Source organism: Pongo pygmaeus, chromosome 12, assembly GCF_028885625.2.
Source record: "Pongo pygmaeus isolate AG05252 chromosome 12, NHGRI_mPonPyg2-v2.0_pri, whole genome shotgun sequence".
Classification (NCBI taxonomy): Eukaryota; Metazoa; Chordata; class Mammalia; order Primates; family Hominidae; genus Pongo; species Pongo pygmaeus.
Window position 1 is genome coordinate 128218945 of NC_072385.2, and position 16973 is coordinate 128235917.

Consider the following 16973-nt stretch of genomic DNA (forward strand, 5'->3'; position numbering starts at 1 on the left):
AGGCAGAGGAACCAGTGGCATCTCAGCAGGATTACTTAAAGGCATTCTGACCAAAGACCTACCATCCAAGAATTACTGGTGACTGTGCCCTGGAAACCTCAGGGCCACACCCGTCCCTGGGGCCATGGGATTACTCCTTACATAGAGTCTCTGTGTGAGAAGAAGCAGATCAAGATGGTTCTATATTGAATGAATAATATATGAATACAGCTTGACATTTTTAGGGAATATTTTTGGGGAGTTAGTCTATATTCTCCTTATAACGAAATGCAGTATATTTTTTAAATAGGATTTAAATTGGCTATATTTTAAATAGGCTATATTCTCCTTATAATGCATTGCAGCATATTTTTAAAATAGGATTTAAATGTTTTTAATAACAGTGATACAGACCATTCAAATATTTTTAAGAAAAAAAAAATTTTTGACAGGAGAGTTTACCAGATTTTCTCCATGGAACCCAGAGTCAAGGATCCTCTCTAACCAAGGACACCACTTACTTCTTCAACCTGCCTGTCCTGGATTGCCAAGGAGACTAACTTATGGTCTTAAGGGTGTATCTGAACATAAACCCCTGCATCTTGTTTGCAATTTGTTCATACCTTCCATAAATAATTTTTGAGCACTTGTGATCTGCCAACCAACTTTTCAAGCTCTGGGATAAAGTGGTGAAATAAGAAATCACCAACTTGGACTCTTGCAAGCTGGATTGTACACAAAGACCCCCGGGGAGGAAGGAGGCCGCACGCTGAGGAAACTGGAAGAAGAACCAGGGGATGAGCAGAGAAAGTGAAAGGGCTCCTGTGTTAAGGCAGAAAGTGCGAGCAGGGGGTGCTAATCCAGGGCTGAAGAGACAAAGAGTAAGCACCCATGGGTTCATAGAAGAAGGACTCCCTTGATAGGGTAGATCTACTCAGTACAAGGATGTTCAAGGAGCTTCTTTTTCTGAAGGGCCAGAAATATTGTGGAATCTAAAAGGAAGGAAGATAGGACCCTTTAGCATGAAGGCTGGTCTCATCCAGTCAGGGCCTTAAAACATCTAAAACTTTCATCAGAAAGCGCCACGTAGAAAAATTATAGATAGGACAAGAAAAAGTGCTGGAGGGCTTCAGAGGGTGGTGATAGTCCTTCATTCATTTTCCTATCCCCAGTGAACAGCACCGTGTCTAGTATAGGGGAGTTGCCCAGTCAAGTTAAATTCACAAAAGAATGGAGGTGAATTAACATAGGATAATCAGAAAGGGTTCCTTAGAGCAGGTGTCCTAACCCCAGGCTGAGGACCACTACTGGCCTGTGGCCTGTTAGGAACTGGGCTGCACAGCAGGAGGTGAGTGATAGTCGGAAGAGCATTACCACCTGAGCTCCACCTCCTGGCAGATCAGCATTGGCATTAGGTTCTCATAGGAATGGAAACACTACTGTCAACTGTGCATGAAAGGGATCTAGGTTGTGTGCTCCTTATGAGAATCGAATGCCTGATGATCTGCAGTGGAATAGTTTCATCTCAGAACCAACCCCCAACCCCTGCATTCATGAAAAAACTGTCTTCTAGGAAATCAGTCACTGGTGCCAAAAAGGTTGGGCACCACTGTCCTAGAGGGTCTAGGGAGCTCTTAATATGGACCATTGAAGATGGATAACATTTAGCCAGTGAGTCTTACTGATTCTTTGGTGGAGGCTGGAGGAACAGTGGTTGAAGTAGAGCAAGGGGTTACAGAATAAATACAGAAATAGGCCAAAGCATCATTTTAAGGATTGGATGAGGAGAAGATCAAGTGTGCAAACAAAGTGACAGTTTTAGCCCCGGAAGTTCAATCTGCCATGATTATGTAGATGAGCTTGGAGGGTCACTTGTCATGAAAGTCTGCTCTGTCACCCATCATAAAGGACTGCTGCCACTGGAAACCCTAAATGCTGAGGCCTTCCCTTTTCCCAGCTTCCTATGCCCACTCATCACCTTACAGATTTTTGCTATTTGTTATCCAAGCAACAAATAGGTGATGTTGGTGATGACTATCCAAGTAATGGACACCTTGGGCTTAACCAAGTAAGTTCTTTCCATATGGCATAATTGGCCTTTACCTTAGGCATTCTGAAAACAAATTATCTTAACGTTCAGGCGTTACTCAGATGAATGTCTTTGTCATAGCAGTAAGTCAGGGAGAGGGAGGAACACATGTGGTTAAGGTAGTCCTTTGACATTTATCAGATAGAATGATGGAAGTGGAAGCCTCTGTGTTTTTTAATATGCACTTAAATGCAAATATGGGAGCTTGGGCAGGATACTGAGGAAGTAGGTCATTATCCTCTTCATGTGTTCTTTCCATCTTAGTTTGCAGATTACATTCGCATCTATAATCCCATTTTTTATTTATAAAAGTCCTGTGAATCCATGATGGAGTAACTGAATCCAGTCTAGTTACCTCAGTATGAACAACTAGACAACCAGACAAAATATATAAAACAGTTTTTAAATATTCAACAACAACCAGCTCAGTACTATGGTGCCTGACAGAAGGGAATCAAGTAAGGCAGCCTCACACCAGCTTTTTGTTTGGAGCCACTTCCTGGTCAATGGCGCAGGAAAGGAGAACCAAGGAAGAGCCAGGTATTTACCATCTTGCTCTTCACAGGACAAGTTTGCCAAACCTTGGATTAGATTCAGAATGAAAGAATATAATTTTATGCAAGGCTGTCTTTGTCATTTGGGTGCAATAATAATTCTAACTGAACTGACAAGTCAGAGCTCAGCATTTGGAGTGGCTGAAACAGCTAGAAATTTTGGAGAAGAGTAGAGAGATGGGGAGCCTATGCGAAGACAGAGCTCAGAAAATCTTCATACGAATCCCCTTGGGTCTGTAGCTGACTATTGAGCTATGTGTGCAATAGAGTGAACCATGAGGCCATGAAAAGAACTACTAGGGATTTACAAGGTAAACAATTTCCAGAGTTTACACAAGGCTGACACACAGCCAAACTCCATACAACCCTAGAAGCGCAACTTATGGAATGGAAAGGCATCCACCAGTGAGCTCATCAAAATCACTTTTTTTTTTTTAGACAGAATCTCACTGTCGCCCAGGCTGGAGTGCAGTGGCACAGTCTCGGCTCACTGCAACCTCCACCTCCCGGGCTCAAGTGGTTCTCATGCCTCAGCCTCCAGAGGAGCTGGTACTGCAGCAGTGCACCACCAAGCCCAGCTAATATTTTTGTATTTTTCGTAGAGATGGGGTTTCACCATGTTGGCCAGGCTGGTCTTGAACTCTTGGCCTCAAGTGATCCACCTGCCTTGATCTCCCAAAATGCTGGGATTACAGGTGTGAGCCACTGTGCCCAATCCAAAGTATAAAATTCTAATTATGTGACTTTTTATTTTTCCTCTTAAAATCTTTGCCTATTATAGAGGTTATCATTTGGGGGTGCACATCAGAATCATCTGAGACTTTTTAAGGTTTGGCTACCCAGTTGACCTCTGAGCCACCACATCCGGCCAGAATCATTGCTTAATATTAGGACTAAATTTGACCTAGAGTCCAGGCTGGTCTAGATGCAATCTTACAAAACACAAATACAAAACTTGAAATGATCAAGATGATCTTCATAGACTTAACTGCCAATCAAAGCAGAATTCAATGCTCTTTAAAGGAAGAGAACAAAATCCAGACACTCACAACATAACATTTACAATGTCCAGAATCCATACAAAAATACTGACCATGAAGGGAGCTGGTAAGTATGATCATTTCCCAGGAAAAAAATCAGTAAATAGGAACATTTAAAAAATGGCAGAGATGATGCAATTATCAGACAGGACTTTAAAGCGGCTGTTAACCCTTTTCCCATTTGCCCCAAGAATACTTGCCAGTGGCTCATGCAGCTGCAGTGTTTACCCCAAGATAACTTTCCCACAAAATATCTCACTTTGATTATTATTTTTGTATCACCCTAGTATATCAACTTTGAAAACAAAAGATATCATTCTATTTATAGAATTCTGTTTTTAGTAGTAGTATTTCCATTTACAAAATATAGTAATGCTTGATTGCTGAAAATGTCAAATCCTAGAAAATGCAGCATTCCTATGCATGATGCTAACATCGTTCTTGAACAGTTGTGGGCCAAAAATTCATTTGATGAATCTGATTTTTCTGAAATAGACAATTCTGATGATTCAGACAATTCTGATGTGAGTACTGTTTAGAAATAACTCCAAGAACAGTTTTTATATTTTATTTTCACATTGAAAATCAGTCAGATTTGCTTTAGCCTCAAAGAGTGTGTTTATGTAAAATTAAATGAGTGCTGGCAGTGAGCTGCACTTTTTTTTTTCTAAATGGGAAAAGGGTTAAAAATATACATGAGAATTTAGAGAGAAGTATGAACATGAGGAGCAAATTTAAAAACAGTACAATTTCTGGAGCTAAAATATATTTTAAATAAATACCTTACCTAATAGAATTAACAGCACATTGGGAGTGCAAAATAAAAGATCAGTGAATTTAAATACATAGGAGGAGGAAAAAAAGCTAAAAAGCAAACTAACAAAACACTAATGTTCTGTATAGTAACCTCAAGCAATAACATATGTGTATTTTGAATCCAAGAATGGGAAGGGTGGGGAAGAGGACAGAATTTTTTTTTTTAATGTAAGAGCTGTAAATTTTTCACATTTGATGAAAACGATAAACTCATAGAGCCAAGATGCTCAAGGAACCCAAGTATTACAAATGAAGAAAAACCACATGAATGCACATCGTAACCAAGCTGATAAAAAATAATCATAATAAGTCTTAAAAGCAGTTAGAGGGGGAAAAAAGACCTATTAAATACAGGAGTGCAAAGGTAAGAATCAGCAGACTTAATACAAGCCAGAAGATGATGGGCTGACGTCTTTAAGATACTGGAAGAAAAAAATAATCCTCTAAACCTAGAACTTTATATATAGTGAACACAGCCTTTGAAAACCTTTCCAGGCAAAACAAATCTGAGCTATTTTATCACCAGGATATCTGCACTACAAAAAAAAAACAAAAAACAAAAACCTTTTGTGAGGTTGAAAATAAAATACCAGGTGAAAACTTGGGTTTAAACTGAGGAATGAAGAGTACTGGAAATGGTAACTAGGCAGATAAATATAAAAGATGCTTCTCCTTTGGTTTTTAATTCATTTAGAAGATAATTCACTGTTAAAATTGAAAACAATCAAAAGCAATTGTATTAAAGCATTCACAATATATGTAGAAGTAAAATCTATGACAATAGTAGCACAAAAAGGGAAAACGGAAATACACTATTTTATGGATCTAATATTATAAGTGAAATATTAATAACATAATACAATTTGAAGATATATAATGATTAATTAAAAATTCATATTTTATCTACTAGATTACAGGCTCTCAACTGGGGTATAATTTTTGCCCCTCCTGGGGACATTTAGCAATATCTGGAAACATTTTTGATTGTCAGGACTGGGAAGAAGTCCTACTGGCAGTCTACTGGGGTAAGGTCAGGGATAATTCTAAACATCTTCAATACACAGGATGGCCCCCTATAACTAAGGACTACCCAGTACAAAATCTCAACAGCACTACTGTTGAATAACTGTTCTAGATCACTTGATAAGTCAATCAATCAATCATAAAAGAAAAGCAAACAAACGAACAAAAACATTAAATCTAGGAAACAGCAAGGGGATGTTTCAAGGCTTGCAATGAGGGCAGGGGTACTATCATCCCCAGGGGCTTTTTTTTTTTTCCATATGATGACAGCAGTGGGTCACCTGGGGGAGGAGGTAGGGCCAGCTATGCTAAACCCTGACATGCACAAAGAATGACCGGCTCAAAATGCCAGCAGTGCATCCACTGAGCACACACGAGATGGGTCGTGGCCCCAGTTTACAAATGAAAATTGGAGCTTTAAAAACCACTTGAGATTTCTAAGAACTCTGTGAGAAAGGAAATGGTTATCCTCCCTGTTTTAGAGGTAAGGAAATTGCATTTCTAAAAGGTTACATGGCTAAGTGGCAGAGATAAAATTCAAACCTAGATGGGTATAACAGGCCTGGTCATTTCTTTCTGCTCAGCATCTGAATCTGTTTTATGTATTTGCATAACTCCCCACTCTGAATTTTGGTAGGAGGCCAGGCCTTTCCACTACTGAATATGCTGATGTTGATATACCAAAATCTTGCTTTCTCAGCCTTCTGTGCAACTACCATGGGAAAGTCATTGGCATAAACTATTCGAGTACACAGAAACACAATTTTAATTGTGATAATGCAGCAATGAAGTATAGTCATTTCAAAATCCATTCTAGAAATTTTTAAAAATATAACTACACAAAAACATATACACAAATGCTTATAGCAACATTACTTATAATAGTCCAGGAGTGAAAATAACCTAAATGTCCATCAACTGATAAAAGGTAAAATTAAATATGATATATTTGTACAATAGAATATTATGTCGTAATAAAAAAGGATAAAATACCAATACATACTACAACATGGAGGAATCTTGCAATCATTGTGCTAAGTGAATGAAGCCAGTCACAAAAAGCCCCACATATTGTATGATTCCATTTGTATAAAATGTCCAAAAGAGGCAAATCTATAGAGACAGGAAGTAGGTTAGTATTAGCCTCGGGCTGAGGAAATTCAGGAGGAAGGAGGAGTGACTGCTCTGGGGTACTGTGTTTTTTCTTGGGGAGTTACGGACATTCTAAAATTAATTGTCATAATGGTTGCACAGCTCTGTGGATATGCTACAGACTGAACTGTACAATTGAAAGGGGTGAAGTTTATGCTATGTAAATTATATCTCAATAGACTTGTTATTTAAAAAAAAAAAAAATCAGTTTGGAAGAAGTTAGTGGCAAAATAGCAGGTCTGTGTCTGTGGTTGACTGCAGGGCCATAGTGTACTCACTGAGTGGGAGCAGCGGTTTTTGGCCATGGTCTCAGCTCCTTCCCAGAGGCCTCCGTTCCTGTCTGTTTCCTGAACCTTGTTCTCCTGACTTCCTTGGTCTTTCTATGCACTATCCAGGACACATTGAATACACTTCCTGTTTGGTTAAACCATGCATTGTCAATTTCTCTTGGATGCCACCAAGTACTTCGCCAGATACAGAAATTAATACCAGGCATGTTTACTGATAACAGATGCAGAGAAATAATAGAAATCAGGAATGGATATTTTGGGCTGTTTTGGTTAGGTAATAAATGTTCAAATGTTATTAAGAAAGAACTTTGGCAGTAAATTAAAAAGGACCTAATGGAATTATTGATTGTAGTCATCTAGAATGAAAGGGACATTACAGCCAAGGATTTAGAAGAAATAGCAGTCACTGCCACAGACCTATTAGGGAACACGAGGAGTTCAAGTCCTCTAAGGCTGCCTGGCTTCTTTTAATGGTGCTGGTTAGTCTCACTTATGAAAAGAAAATGAAACGTTCAAACTTGTAAATCCTTAGGTCAAGACATAGGCTGAGTATCAGGGACTTTTAGTAACCATGTTGAAGGAATCACTGGTCCTATGTAGCTGCAGGAATACGTGTGCTAAGAACTAAATAGCTCTAATCCTGCACGGGGTTAGTTTACCATACATTAAATTTATGTTAATGTCAGGTCTCCTACTTGAAAGTTGGGGCATCTACTAGGAAAATATGGATGCCAAGGATTGGGATACGACCATACAAAAGAATATAAAAAATTCAGCATGGCTTCCAGCTTTCCCCTTTCCTAATACTTTCTTGGCCAGCCAAAGCATATTCTTCTACTCATGTAATGGGACTATCCTTGCATACATTAAAGACTCTGAGGAAACTTCACCCAAGGAAGGTCATTTACAAGGGGAAGCCACTTTGTCTCACGTCCCAACATCACAGTACTTAAGATCTACAAATCTCTAGCAACAGTCAGACTGGAACATGCTGCAGGACGGGATGGCTACAAGTACAAAGAGTAGCACAGAATCTTCAGGGCTAACATAATTGCAATTCCTAGCTAATTTCTTTTGGCAATAATCTAAGAAAACTTGCCAGAATATTATCTGAGCAGCTTAGTCTAGAGGCCAGTAAATATTGTCCACGGACCAAAACTGACCAGCTGCCTATTTATGTAAGCAAAGTTTTACTGGAAAACAGCCATGCCCGTTTGTTTATATATTGTCTATGGCTACTCTCACACTACAACGGCAGAGTTGAGTGGCTGTAGCAGAGATCACATGGCCTGGAAAAGCTAAAATTTTTAGTGTCTAGCTCTTTAAAGAAACTTTGCTCTCCCCTAGCTTAGACCAAGGAGAAGAAAATAATCTTATACCAGACCGTGTTTATCACATGGCTTCAATAATCAGAATTCTAGTTTCAATGCACTATCTAGGACAAATAGAGGTGGTTTGAATTGTTTGACTAGTTGTTTTGCAAAACTTCAACATAATTGCACCCCATTAAAATAAAGCTGAGAAACCAGAAATTTCTTAGAAAAATGAAGAAGGGCTAGTGAAAGATATAGGGTGGCAGGATGTTTGGCAAAGATGTATCATACGCACCCTACCCACCTGCCACCTGACTGTCCACTACTTCCTCTGCCAAGACTTCGAGAAAGCCATTGGTTATGGTAGCACCAGCATCTTTGAAAATTACCCTAGTGGCTGTTCTCTGTAGATCTGCCGTACCCTTCCATGGGGGAACAGAGTGTATATTATTTAAATGGTCACCAAAATCTCCTATTGTAGATGAGGCTTTCAGTGTACTTGGGAACAATATAATCTCCCTTGTAAATATCAAGCAACTAGTTCTCCGGCTGCCCAGTGATGGCCCAATAAGTTGAAGGAAAAGGTGACTATTGAGACATTGATGGAAGGTAGTCATGAGTGGAGCAAAATAAACACCCCTTCCCTAAAGTTGACTTGAATCCTGCTCTTTGGGGTGCCTAATTTGCCTTGAGCAAAGATGAGCCATGAGCAAACACCAAACTCCTTCTTACGGAAAGGGCAGTGATTTGTCTTAACTTAAATAGATGCTTCATCTGGATAAGCATGTACTTGACTTTTTAAAATCACTATCCATAAATACCTGGATATTTGGTATATTGTCAAAGTCCACTGAAGTTTTCTCAGTCAGTTATAGCCATTTGTAAGAATTGTTATTTCATGCCTTACTTTTGCCTAAGATCCTAAAAAGAACAAAGAGAAAGTTTACTCATTGTTCAGACAGAAAAAAAAACACATTCTACTTTGCAATTACCATATGGGTCCATTGGATCCTTTTATAAATCTAAAATACAATATTAAATCTTAGGGTTTTTTTTACAGTATGAAACATTTTGGTGTTTTACCATCCTAGGATTACTTCCTCACTCATCAATTATTTCCAACTATGCCAAAAAAAAAAAAACCCAAGTGATAAGAAATCAGAAGAATAATGTGATCACCTAGAAAAGTAATACAATGAAAAAAATTGTCATCTTTCAGATGTTTTGTTTCTCCATTTCCCAATGATACGACCTTTCAAGAAAGAAAATAACACTGGAGATTCTATTTTTGTAGTCTGCTAATAACTTCCATTGAACTTAGCCAGTAATTCAGCATTGTTCCTTTTTGCCACAAGTGGTTGTCAAAAATTACAGAGTCTAAGATTTTACCACATTTGCAAGCTACCAATTTGGCTCAGCACAGTTTCATGGCTGTTCGTAGAAGACATAAGACTCCTATGTCTGAGATTTAAAAACTGTTCCTCAAAGCACAGAAAGCAGTGTAGGCTTCATGACTGTGTTGGTTCCCCTTGCTGCAGGGGATTCTAGGTGTGCACTGTCCCAGCAGTCCATCTGTGCCTCAGCTTCAGAGCCTCAGGCTTCAGGAAACCATATATTTTATAATGGGCTACAAGCACACCCATCCTAGGCCCCAGGGAGAAACATTACCTTTATTATACTGGACAGTAAAGATGAACTGGCACGTAAAGACAAATACCGCATGATCTCACCTATATGAGGCCTCTAAAATAGTCAAACTCATAGAATTAAAGAGTGAAATGTGGTTGCCAGGGGCTATAAAGACATAACCTTAGGCTGGGTGTAGTGGCTCATACCTATAATCCCAGCACTCTGAGAGACTGAGGCAGGTGGATTGCTCAAGCTCAAGAGTTCAAGTCCAGCCTGGGCAACATAGAAAAACCCATTCTTTATTAAAAATACAAAGAAAAAAAATTAGCTGGGCATGGTGGCATGTGCCTGTAATCCCAGCTACTTGGGAGGCTGAGGTAGGAGAATCACCTGAGCCCAGGAGGTTGAGGCTACAGTGAGCCAAGATTGTGCCACTTCACTCTAGCCTGGGTGACAAAGTGAGACTCTGTTTCAAAAAACAACAACATAAAACAACAAAAACAACAAAACATACTTGAGACTGGGTAATTTATAAAGAAAAGAGGTTTAACTGGCTCATGGTTCTGCAAGCAGTACAGGCTTCTGCTTCTGGAGAGGCCTCAGGAAACTCACAATCCTAGTGGAAGGTGAAGGGGAAGCAGGCACACTTCATATGGCTGGCAGGAGAGATAGTGTGAAGGGGAAAGTGCTACATATTTTCAAACAACTAGATCTTCTTGAGAACTCACTCACTGTCAGAAGAACAGCAAGAGGGAAATCCACCCCCATGATCAATCGCCTCCCACCAGGCCCCTCCTCCAACAATGAGGATTACAATTCGACTTAAGATTTGGGTGAGTACACGGAGACAAACCATATCCCTCACATAATGGCCCCAGGGATAATTTAGATATCATATATTTGTTCACAATAGCCAACATGAGAAAACAACCTAAATGTCCATTGAAAGACAAACAGATTTGAAAAATGTGGTATATACATGCAGTGGAACATTATTTAGCCTTAAAAAGAGGGAAATTTAACAGTGCTTCTGCCTTGAGAGGAATGCTCTTTATCTGCACTGTCCTTAAAGTATCCACGTAGGGCTGTTGAGGACATCAAATGTGGCCAGTGTGACTGAGCAACTGAATTTTGAATTGTATTGAGTTTTAAGTCATCTCAATATAAATAGCTATACATAGCTAGTAACACAGCTTTAGACTATAATGCTGTATAATCAGGACATTGATTATATAAATGAAGTCTAATGCTACATGCTTTCAAATGGAAATAAACCATCATCATTGAGTTGCTCATTAGCAACAAAGACGTCCTCAATCTTGATTTTGTGGCTAGAACCTGAACCATCCCACTTTGACTGAAGGACGTGTGACAGTAATCCTTTCTTTATTATAATGTTTGTGTGCTGAAATTCACTTGAAACAAAAAAGTAGGCTATGTTTAGATTCTTATAACATTTTCTACTAATTTTTTTACCATCCTACTCTTTTTCTGTAAATTCTCCCTTCTGATTTCAATATACATATATATGTTTTAAAAGTTCGATTGGCTCAGATGGCAAACAGTAATGGCTGCTTTTCCTGGTTTCTGGAGGATTTAACACCATCCCCGTAGATCACACAGCATTTCTTCAACAAACTAATTTACTCTCTGGTGAAAGATATAAAGCACTGGGTTAATGCTCATGGTATTATTCACTGTAGTGCCACATACTCCATGGATTTGAATGAATGACTGAAGTTGAAATCTTTGTGAGGTTGGAGAGGGTCTCTCCTATGCAAACAATATTCTCTTTCTCCCACATATGGTTCTAGGAAATGGAAAGGGGACCTTTATTATTACGCTCAATGATACACTCAAAAAAAAATTGGATGCCACACCCTGTTGCTCTAGGTTCTGTTGGTGTCAAGATGTTGGTCCCCAGGAGAGGAATGTTTCCATAAGAAACAGCAATAATATGACTAACGAATTTGTGGTGAGGCCAAACACTGGAGGAACCGGGCAAAAATGAGGTTGCTGTGTTGGCTGAGTAATTGATGCAAGCTATCAATCCAATGCCCTATCAATAGATTCCCTTTCTGCTTGGATCAGTAGGAGTTGTTTCCTGTTGCTTTGAAGAACCATGATTGAAATAATCTTCTAAAGTGAAACTCAGAGACTTTTTCGCTGTTGCCAGATGTTGACCATCAGCCACCAGCAAATAAGAAACGGCAATTAAAATATTCATGCTTTTACAATATGTCCTACATGTCTATTGAGAGCATGTCTTTTTAAAAACCTGAGCTCTACTTGTAATTTTGCCTTTTCCATATTTATTTATATTTATTATTTTGTTTATATTTATTGTAAACCAAATGTCCCAATTCACATTTATCTTTCTTCCTTAAAGATATGAAATATTTTTTCCTGCTTTACGTCTAAGTCCTTTTCTTTTGCTTGTATCTTTCAAATCAATTTCTTTAATCAATTGATTATATAAACAGTTTTAAATTCTCTTTGTGTCTATTGATTTTTTTTCAATCTTCCACCTATTGATCAAAGCATTTGATCAAAGCATTTGATCAATAGAATGAAGTTACAGTATCACCTGCCATATCCCACACTTGGGCACTTTTGCTTAAAGAAGAAGAACGCAGATGTTTGTTTTTATTCTCAAAATGATTACAACCTTAAATGCTGCATTGGATATGTGCATTACCTTATCGGATAAACCTTATGAAATCATCCCTCCCTCTGTTTTCCAGGCTGTCTCTAGGGTTCCAAAGCCCAGCTAGGCTGGACATTAAATTAAAATGATTTGCTATTTACACAGAGCCTTTCATTTTCTAAGCAGCAAGCTCAGTCTTTAACCTTTTATTTACCTCCATTATAACACTTAGCAAACTGTACTTGATGCTCGCTTTTCTCTCTCATTATACTGTGCTCTCCTTAAGATGTTCAACATATGTGATGGAGCAATGATGTATAAAAAAGAGAGAATAAACAAAAAGAGGGAGCAATGGAAAGAGGAAGGAAGAATTTGTCATAAGAAAATTATGGCCTCTGTTCTGATCCAGTTACATTTAAAAGCAGGTAAGAACGCTTACACTATTTTATTCTAATACTTTCATGAATACTGTTGTGTCCTTCTTTCAAATAGCACTTATCTAACAACAATTGGGCAAATATTATGAGAATATTGGTTGAAGGGTATTCATATTATTTGCAGTGATGTCATTCTAGCCTTGATTTCTCTAAAGAATATGGGTCAAGAATGTGCCAGAGATGGCCACTACTAGTGCCTAATGAATTTCATTGTCCCCCAGAAGGCAGAGCTGGCTGAGACCCAAGCAGGCACCTTCACTGTGTGCTCAGGTATGATTCTTCCAGTAGGACTGCTCTGAAATCTCAAGCCCCACAGAATCATCTGGAGATTCTTGGATTGAATCTCAAGTTCCCAGTGTGTAGTGAATGCCTAAGAGTCAATAGTCGCCATCCTGGAAAAACACTGACTTTGTGCTTCATTCATTCATCCAGCCAGTAGCTAAGTGACGAGTATATGCCAGGCACTGTAGAGTACTGAATAGAAGATGCAAAACTTCTGACTTCTTCAAGTTTCTCACAGCTTGCATTCTATGGGAAAAGGTAACCAATAAGCAAAATGTACATCAAATATACGTAATATTAGATGCTGATTATTTCTATAAACAAAAATAAAGCAAGAAAGAAAGTCAAGGAGTGTGTGAGTTTGTGGTAAGGAGAAGTATAAACAAACAAACAAAGTAGTGAGAAAGGGTACTATATTCCTGTTGTACTCATGTAGACTATACATTATACATATTAAATAAATATATACATATGATGATTATATATGCTATATGATTGCATGTAATATATGTGATAAGGTATATTATATGTGGCATATAAATATGTATGTGCACTTTCATATTACAGATGAAAAATGTATACATAATATACTGTATATTGTCATATATGATAATATATACTATATATTGCATATGTGCTATATATACAAGTATATATTGTCATATATGTGATAATATATACTATATATGATACTATACTACATATGATATATATACTATATGATACATATACTATATATGAGATTATATATGATATACATGAAGATAACATACACATGAGGTATATGTGAACTATATATATGGAATTTACAGTATATATTATTTATATATTTATATCTGGAATACAATAAACACAATGATGTCCGGGCTAGGTTTTCAAAGATTCTTAGTCGAATGAGGGTAATGACATGTACAGACGAGCAGGCCCTAGTGTGCAAATCACACTAAGAGTTGGCCAGGGTGTAAGGGAACCAAGAAGCAGGCCCCTAGTAACCTCCACAGGCTCTGTGTCCTCAAGGGCGGCAGAGATTCATTTGAACTATGCATAGAGACTCAGGAGTTTCTGAGTTATTCTGGAGCAGTATTTTCCATACTTCAGGTCCTGATCCAGTGGGTGATGAAATCAGTCTTCTGAGTTGTGGCCAGACTTCCTTAGCAATGAAATAAAATAAAGTACAATAGAAGAAAAGAGTGAAAGAGAAAATACTAGAGTGCAGTGCAAGATTGTGTGCATGTGTGTGTGTGTGTGTGTGTGTGTGAGAGAGAGAAATATTTGTTTGCATCTGTGGACAGTAGGTTAAAATGTAAATGTGAAATGTGTCCTAGTCTGGATCTGTCAAAATGAGTTTATAATCCAATGTTCTAGAACACATGGAGGCTAACTCCAAACCTAAACAATGGCAACAAGGCAGTCAGAGCCCTGGAGAGAGATGCACTCCTCAGCATTGCCTGTTGCTGAAGATTCAGAACTAGCAGCAAAACCAAAACAAAAAGATCAAGCTGGGGTAACCTGGGAAGCATGCCTCCTCCCGCTCCCTCTCCTCCTTATCCAGGGTCCCTTCCAGCTTCTCCAGGGTCCCTTCCAAGGTCCCTTTTAGCTTCTCCACGGTCCCTTCCAGGAGTGAAGCTGACTGGGCACACAGCCTGTGCTCCACCCGAGGAGCCTGGCAGTGCTGAGAGGAGAGTGTGTCACACCCCAAGGGAGGAGCCTTTTGCCACTGGGGACAATGCATTTGGGAGACTTATCTATCAGCACGAAGTTAAGGTATCCAAGCTAGGAAGAGCTTTAAAAGTAAAAAGTTATCTGTTATGACATCCAAGGGGATTGCATCAATTAATTCGTTAAATCTGTTGGTGCTCCTGGAAGTTTGGAGACTCTGTGTACAGTGGAGAAAACTCTGGACATGAGTTACTTAACCTGGTTTTGAACCTCATTCCTGCCTTTAGAGATCTAGTGTGTCTGGGCAAACTACTCAAACTCTCTGGGCCACATTGGTTTTATCTTGTAATGTGGGCAGTAATAACTACTTCCTAAGATTTTTATGAAGATTCTTTTAAAAGTTGTGGCTATAAAACTCTTAGTCCAGTGTCTGGCAATCAGTAGGTATACTAATTCAAGCCCTGATTGAGTTATTAGGACACATTATCTTACCAAAATAGTAATTGTTAGAATCTTACAAGAACTCAGAATCAAGGTTAAAAAGGAACAAGAAACACCAACCGTTCAGGACAAAGACTCTCGATATTATTTAACTTGAAGGTGACATTGTAAGGAGAACTTCTCAGCTGGAGTTAATTGATTTGAACAATTCAAGTCCACCAGGCAAATCAGCCCAGGACAGCTTACCACGCTGGCCGAGGTAATTTTTTTTTCACACAGTTTTTGAACGGCTGCGATGTTAAAGGCTGTGAGGTGAGTAAAACCTACCTGATCTCACTGTGAATATTCTATGCTGAGGGAATTGCCTTTGTTGTCACCAGGGTTTAAGCAGCATGCTGTATTTAGGTCACATTCAGGGAGCGTATTTCCCCTGCTGCGGTCATTGTCACTAGAAGTTGGCATATACACATCTCAGCAAGGACAGTCCCTGTCATCCTAACACACGATTCAAATACTCGTCCCTGCACGGTGTACTGACCAAAATACTTCTGTGTCTGTTACCCCATTTAAACTTCCACAATTCATCTTGTTGTGGGCCAGATTCTGTGCTAGGTATCCAGAGGGTCACGGAGTTGTGTATTTTTTTGCCTCATTTTACAGATGGAGAAAATAGAATTCACTGAATGTCAAGGGACTTGCCCAGGGACACACAGTGTGTAAGTGAAAGATCGGGATGTGAATCCGTGTCCTGATTTCAGGCTAAGAGCTCTCAGGTGTCATTCTTATATACCCAGACACAAAATAAAGGCAAGGCCAGACATTCTTCTGGATTTCTCCTTTTTGTTCCTACAACTTAACAAAATAATATGTTCTCCAGCAAAATGATAATACTTGATATTTCCTGGAAACATTATGATATGTTCTTGTCTCATTTTTTTTTCCTGATCCAGTCCCTTTTTAGGAAATGTTTTTATATTTATCTTCTCCGTGTGAGTTGCTACTCCTTTTCTCTTTCAAGACCCAGATCAGAAGCCCTCCTCCTCCAGGAAGCCTTTCTTGATCCTCCCAATTGTCCACGTGCTCTTTCTTTGTGCTCACAGAGAACCTGGCATTTCTCTCATATCTTTTAACAAATTATGTTGTCATATTTCTATTTTGCAGCCTGCTTTCTCCATTACACAGTCACCTAATTGAAGACTGGCCCCAAATCTTATTTATCTTGGTGTCCTATTGGCTAATGGCCATGCCTCACACATAAGTATTGAGAAAATGATTGTTGATTAAATGAATGAAGGTAACTTACGTTAATCAGTCTGTGAACATATTTAATATAGAAGTCAACTAAGATCAAATTATTAGAGGTACATTAAAAATGCAAAAGGAAGAGAAATAGAATTTATTGGTTCGATATTTCATATCAGCTTGGACTAGAAGAACACTAAGATTTGTTCTGAATCAGAAAGTCTATGGTTCTGTGATTTTCGTCAGGGGGCAGTGCTATGGTTTGAAAGCATGTTCCCTCCAAAATTCATGTTGAAACTTCATCGGCACTGCAATAATAAGAGGTGAGGCCTTCTGGGAAGGACTAAATCGCGAGAACTCCACATTCATAAATAAAGTAA

General features: G+C 38.7%; 1 long non-coding RNA gene across 1 annotated transcript; it reads left to right on the forward strand.

The window, feature by feature from the left end:
• The first annotated feature begins 14697 nt into the window (after positions 1-14697).
• Positions 14698-16647, forward strand: LOC129029959 (uncharacterized). Its single transcript, XR_008500527.1, has 4 exons — positions 14698-14755; positions 15511-15663; positions 16012-16067; positions 16513-16647. It is a non-coding gene; the product is annotated as an uncharacterized LOC129029959 (long non-coding RNA).
• Positions 16648-16973: the final 326 nt, after the last annotated feature.